The sequence below is a fragment of the Callorhinus ursinus genome, unplaced genomic scaffold, assembly GCF_003265705.2.
Source record: "Callorhinus ursinus isolate GAN/ISIS: 27379988/994484 unplaced genomic scaffold, GSC_fseal_2.0 scaffold71, whole genome shotgun sequence".
Classification (NCBI taxonomy): Eukaryota; Metazoa; Chordata; class Mammalia; order Carnivora; family Otariidae; genus Callorhinus; species Callorhinus ursinus.
Window position 1 is genome coordinate 258,684 of NW_027397133.1, and position 6,000 is coordinate 264,683.

Genomic DNA, 6,000 nt, shown 5'->3' on the forward strand with positions numbered 1-6,000 from the left:
CCCGTTCGGAGCTTGCTGAGCTCAGAGGCAAGAAGAGTGGGGATGCAGCACAGGATTGGCTCCGTAGATGGGACTCAGTAAATGGGAGCCACCATGATTTGTACTGGCTGCACATAACAGGCTTCCTGCTCACCCTCCAACCATGGTGGAGTAACAGTTGCACAGTGTCCCTTCCTGTCATTGCAGAATCTTCCTTATTCATTGCTGTTCAAATGATCGCCTTAAAGATTCTTGAGGACAAACAGTCCTCAGGGTGTCTCTGTGGTTATTTGGGGGGTGGGGGAGGGAGGAGAAAGGGAAGGGGAAACACCTACAAGTTACTTCTCAGACTGTAGGGCATCGAAGTTCCATAGAAACATGAGCCATGTATGTAACTTTAAATGGTCTGGTAGGTACTTTGAAAAAGTAGGAAGAAACAAGTGAGGAGAGCCTGGGTGGCTCAGTTGGTGAAGCATCTGGCTTCTGCTCGGGTTGAGATCCCGGGGTCCTGGGATCAAGCTGAGTGGGGCTCCCTGTTCGGTGAAGAGTCTGCTTCTCCCTCTGCCTCTGCCCCTCCCCCCACTTATGCACGGGCTCTCTCTCTCTCTCTCTCAAATAAATTAAAATATTTTAAAAAAAGAAGAAACAAGTGATGTTAATTTTTACAAAATATTTTACTTAATCTCCCATAGCCAAATAATTGTCATTTCAATAGGTAGTCAATATAAAAATTATTGAGATATTTCACACTATTTTTTAACATTCTAAGTCTTTGAAATCTGATGGGTGCTTTTACTCATACAGCCCATCTCAAATAAGACTAACCATGTTTCGAGGGCTCGAAATACGGGGGGTAAGTGGCTACTGCACTAAATAGCTCAGTTGCAGAGGTGGGATGGCAGAGCAGGAGCAGAAGGAGACCTTGGCTGGAATCTGACAGCCTGAGCTGCTGAGTAAAGCTCTTGGCAAGAGCCCGGCATGTATTTGCACAGCCCATCTCGCTAACTTTCATCCCCAGCACGTATTTGGATGGTAATTACTACCGTGCTCTTCTTCATCCCCAAGAGTACTGAGCCCACACAATGGATGGAGAAGGGCACCCCATCTCTCTGGTCAGGAGAACCACAGAGACCAGAGTCTGACTTCCTCTAGCACAGAATCCACAAGATATAATGCTTGATGACACATTGTTATCACTCACTGATCCATTTTGCCTGTCTTTGAAAACCAACCAAATATTGTGCCTGACCTCTCACAATGACGGAGGAAAGGGGAGCTCTCATGCCCCTTACGAGAGAGGAGGGCAGGATCTGAGACGGGGAAGTTGCGTCTTGTTGCCCTCGGGCAGAGAGTCAGGGGAGGAAGAAAGTCTTAGCTCATGTCTGTCTGACTGTGAGTCATTGGAGCGGTCTCTCATCAATCAATCATCAACCAGATGTCCATACACCTTTTATTTCTTTGCGTCTTAAAAATTGTGCTAAAATACACATAACATAATATTTACCATTTTTAAGTACATAAGTTAGTGGCATTAAGCACATTCATATTGCACGACCATAACCACTCCCTAGTTGCCGAACTTGCTCATCACCCTAAACAGAAACTCCATACCCATCAAACAGTAGTAATTCCCCCATTCCCCAGCCCCGGCAACCTGAATCTGCTTTCTGACCTAATTTGCCAGTTCTGGACATTTATCTACATGGAATCATATAATATGTGATCTTTTATGTATTGCTTCTTTCTCTTTTCGAGGTACATCCATGTTATAGCAAGTGTCAGTGCCTTGTTCCTTTTTATGGCTGAATAATATTCCACTGTGTGAATGGACCACATTTTGTCTCTCCACCCATCCACTAATGGATATTTGGCTTGTTTCCTTCCACCTTCTGGCTACTGTGAAGAGTGCTAGTATGACCATCTGTGCACGTTTTTGTTAGAGTTCTTGTTTTCTCTATATACTTTTTGCCCAGTCTTTTCTCTCAGAGGGCAAGGACCTGATCTTCTTTAGCTAAGTGATCTCGCTGGTAGGCGACTTGCATGTTAGCAATTGTGGGAGCATCTGTGATAGTGTGATTTATAATAAAAAATATATATTTGATCTTCACCCCTGTTTCTGTCATAAAGCTCCCAAATCTCTTGGAATTTCCCATAATGGGAGTAATGAAGGTGTTTGTTGTTAAGTTAATGAGGTGACTTTTGAAAAGCATCTAAGGATGGGGGCCAGTCACCAGAGTAGTCAACTTTCAGTAACCCGCCACCCTTCTGCCATCTCCAGGGAGGGGAGAGGGGCTGGAGATTGAGTTCACTCACTAATGACCAAAGATTTAATCAGTCATGACTCTGTAATGAAGCTTCCATTAAAAATCCAAAAGGCTGGGTTTTGGAAGACTTACAGTTTGGGGAACCAGAATGCTTCCACATGCCACCAGGCTTAGCCCCAAACTCCATGGGGACAGAAACTCCTTTGATTGGGACCTCGCCCTATGTTTCACTTCATCTGGCTGTTGATTCATATCCTTTATTATTTTTTAAGATTTATTTATTTATTTGAGAGCGAGAGAGCAGAGTGAGTGAGAACACAAGTTGGGGGAGAGGCAGAGGGAGAGGGAGAAGCAGGCTCCCCGCCGAGCAGGGAACCCAATGCGGGGCTCGATCCCAGAACCCTGGGACCATGACCTGAGCTGAAGGCAGATACTTAACCGACTGAGCCACTGAGGCGCCCCAATTCATATCCTTTAATATTCTTGGTAATAAACTGGTAATCTAATGAGTAAATAGGCTTCCTGAGTTCTGTGAACTACTCTAGCAAATTAATCAAACCCAAGGAGGAGGTTGTGGGAGGCAGGTGACATTTGGACTTGCACCTGGCATCAGAAGGGGGAGGGGGGCAATCCTGTGGGACTGAGCCCCCAACCTGTGGGGTCTGACTCAGTGTAGTGTTGCAATTGCGTCAAACTGTAGGATACCCAGCTGGTGTCAAAGAATTGCTTGGTGGTGTGGGGGGAAACCCCACATGTTAAAACGAGGTTCAGAATCATCAACTCCTCACTTTCCTCTTCCTTGACCCACTCTTTGTCATGGCAGCCGTGCATCCAGCCCCGGAGTCTAAATCTCTAGTGGAGGAACTAGATTGCAAATTTAATTTAATTTTAATGCATTTAAATCTAAATAGCTCCATGTGGCTAGAGGCCACAGGGTTGGCTCTGCAGCTCTAGTATGACTGAGGGTCCCTCTCTCCTTCTCCCACCACACTCTGAGCTCATCAAGGCTCTTCTGAGTCCCGTTTGCCTCTGTGTTCTGGCCACAGAGCCTGACACGTGCAGGCCCCAGGGAATATGAAGGAGTAAGTAGCCTCATAGCCTCATGTCTCCTGTTTGCCTTTGTATTCCCAAATTTCTCTCTGCTTTTGACAAATATATTTGTGAGATAGCTACTGGTATTTTCTGATAACCTTTCAAACCTCAGGGAGACCCGTATGACCTCAGCGCAGACCACAAATCAACCCTAACGTGCAGGGGCCAGCAGAGGTAGGAGCACGGGGGTGAGGGGCGTGGGTGTTTAGATTCCCAAGAGGCTCTGGCTCAGCCACAGATGGTGCTAACACATCCTTGACTATTTGGAAATACAGAGAAACCCCGGTTCCTGCTACTCAGGCAGCCCCTGATCTACTTCTGCTTTGGGTCCCTCAGCTCTGCTCCTTTGGAAATCATGGAAGATTGGGAAATTGTTGCTTCATCAGAAGACAGATCTGTGAAGGGCGGAGAACAGGGAACCTCAGCTCTAGGGCAACTCAGGGAGTGCTGGGGACCCAGACTCCTGGCACCTAGGACTTCATGGCTCTGAGCCTCTGCCTTCCCGCCTCTGTTAACAATCCCTCTGCAGAGGATTATCTGCACAAGGAAGAGAGAGAATATTCACACAACAGGACGCTCCTCTACAGGAAGGAGAATGAGCCAGTCGTAACAACGTGCACAACTGTGGATGAATCTCACAGACGTAACGCTGAGCAGAAGAAGCCAGCACCACAGGCGCCTGGGTGGCTCAGTTGGTTGAGCGTCCAACTCCTGATTTCAGCTCAGGTGATGGTCTTGGAGTCTCGGGGTCGTGGTATTGAGCGCTGCATCAGGCTCTGCACGCAGCGGGGAGTCTGCTTGAGATTCTCTCTCTCCCTCTGCTCCTCCTCCCACTCATGTACTCTCTCTCTCTCTCTCTCTCTCTCTCTCTCTCTCTCCCTCTCTAAATAAATAAAATCTTTAAAAAGATGAAGAAGCCGCCACTGGGCACAAAAGAGGAGGCACTGTCTGAAATTTTAAAACGGGTCGATTAGACCAAGTCTATTAGAATCAGGACAGTCCCTCTCGTGTGTGGGGGGGGGGGGTGGGGGGGGGGGGGGGGGGCGGGGGGGGGGGGGCGAGGGGCTGGTGAGATGGTCTCCTTCTTGATCTTGTGACCATTTGTTGATGGTACATTTATGGTAAGTGTAATGTTCTGTATGTATATTATACTTTGGTAAAAAGTTCACTAGAGACAGAAAGAAGGGAGGAGGGAGGTGCAGGGGACAGAGAAAAGAGACAGGGAGGAGGGGGCACTTCCCTGGCACAGGAGAGGTGAAGGGTGGGTTTCAGAATTTTCTGCAGCTGCAGCTTTGACGTGGGTGAGTTGACACAGGGCTCCGTGAAGACAGTGAAAATCATTTCCTACTCTTCCCCACCCCACCTCATCCACACAGAGGGGTGCTGGGAGAAACACCAGCACCGTTGTTAACATTTAACAGCGCACTGCAGTGCGGAAAGCGCATGGACTTCTGATTCCGAACGAGCCGTGTTCACATCCCAGCTCCGCCACTACCTGTGTGACCTTCAACGGGTCACTTACCTTTTTGAACCTCAATTTTCTCTTCTCTAACACCGGATCTATAGTAACCATCTGAAGGAGACCTTTGGTTAGAGCTAATGAGTGTGAAGTAGGTGGCCCAGGGTGTGGTGTAGATCATGGCCACCATCAACATTTTGGCTATTTCCACCTGCTGGAGACAGGCCTGCAGCACTGACCACAGAGGGGGGCTCCCGGCCTCCTTTCCTCTGACTTCCTCCATCTGGAGCCCACAGGGCACCCCTTCGTGACCCACCATCTGTGCTGCACGCTGTCCACTCCCCAGACTTTTCCAAGCTCCTTGAAATAGTCTCGAGCAGGCAGGTCTTTGCACCCTCCTCCAGAGCTGAGGAAGCCGGGGCCCAGGGATTGGCTCTGTGGCCAGCACAGTTCCATCCACGCACATCAGTGTGGTCATGGGCTCTCTTCGTCTGCAAGTGGAGGGAGGACACTCAGCCAGGGTGGGACATGACCTGCCGAAAGCCGCCAGCCTTGGAACCCAGGAGCAGCTGACTCCAGACCATGGGCTCCTCCCAGACCCTACCGGGCTGACCCCCCCCCAAGATCATAACTGAGGTGGCCAGGGTCCCCTGTTGCCACCTGAATCATCCATGGAGACCCTCAGTGCTGCTGGTTCGGGAACAGTTAACACGTATCTCGCACGGCAGTGTGCCAGGCAGATGCTCTCTCTCCCTGAATCTGAAGGGCTACCCTGCGAGGGACAACTTGAGATACTCCCGTTTCACAGATGAGGAAGGAGAGGCTCAGGGGAATGAAATGACTCCTTGCCAAGAACACACAAGTGGCCACCGCCTCCTTGGGGGCCCCAGACTGTCCCTCCGATCCCACAGCCTCGCGTCTGTCTCCTGACTCAGTTGTGTTCCTCCCTTGGAAGCTCATCAGGCGCTGGTCCGTCTTGGAAGTGGACTCAGGTTCACAGTGGACCGTTTTCGGAAGGAAGCGGTGGAGGCACAGAGCCAAAGCCATGTGAGCAAGAGTAACCTGGGTCTCACAAAATTTTCTGTTGGAGCTCAGAAGAGAGTCCAGCCCCAGGCCTCCTCTTCAGCACCTAGGAGTGCAGATCCCTCCCTCAGACCCAGGAGTCCTGCCCCCAGCCCCTCCTCCCTCAGACCCGGGAGTCCTGCC

The 6,000-nt window shown here is 49.7% G+C and overlaps 1 long non-coding RNA gene across 1 annotated transcript in view; it reads left to right on the forward strand.

Moving 5' to 3' along the window:
• The window catches only part of LOC112806986 (uncharacterized), a 50,314-nt gene extending 45,920 nt beyond the window's left edge, over positions 1-4,394 (forward strand). Inside the window, exon 4 of the long non-coding RNA XR_003203993.2 lies at positions 3,865-4,394. This is a non-coding gene — a long non-coding RNA (uncharacterized lncRNA). The remainder of the gene's footprint in view (positions 1-3,864) is intronic.
• Positions 4,395-6,000: the final 1,606 nt, after the last annotated feature.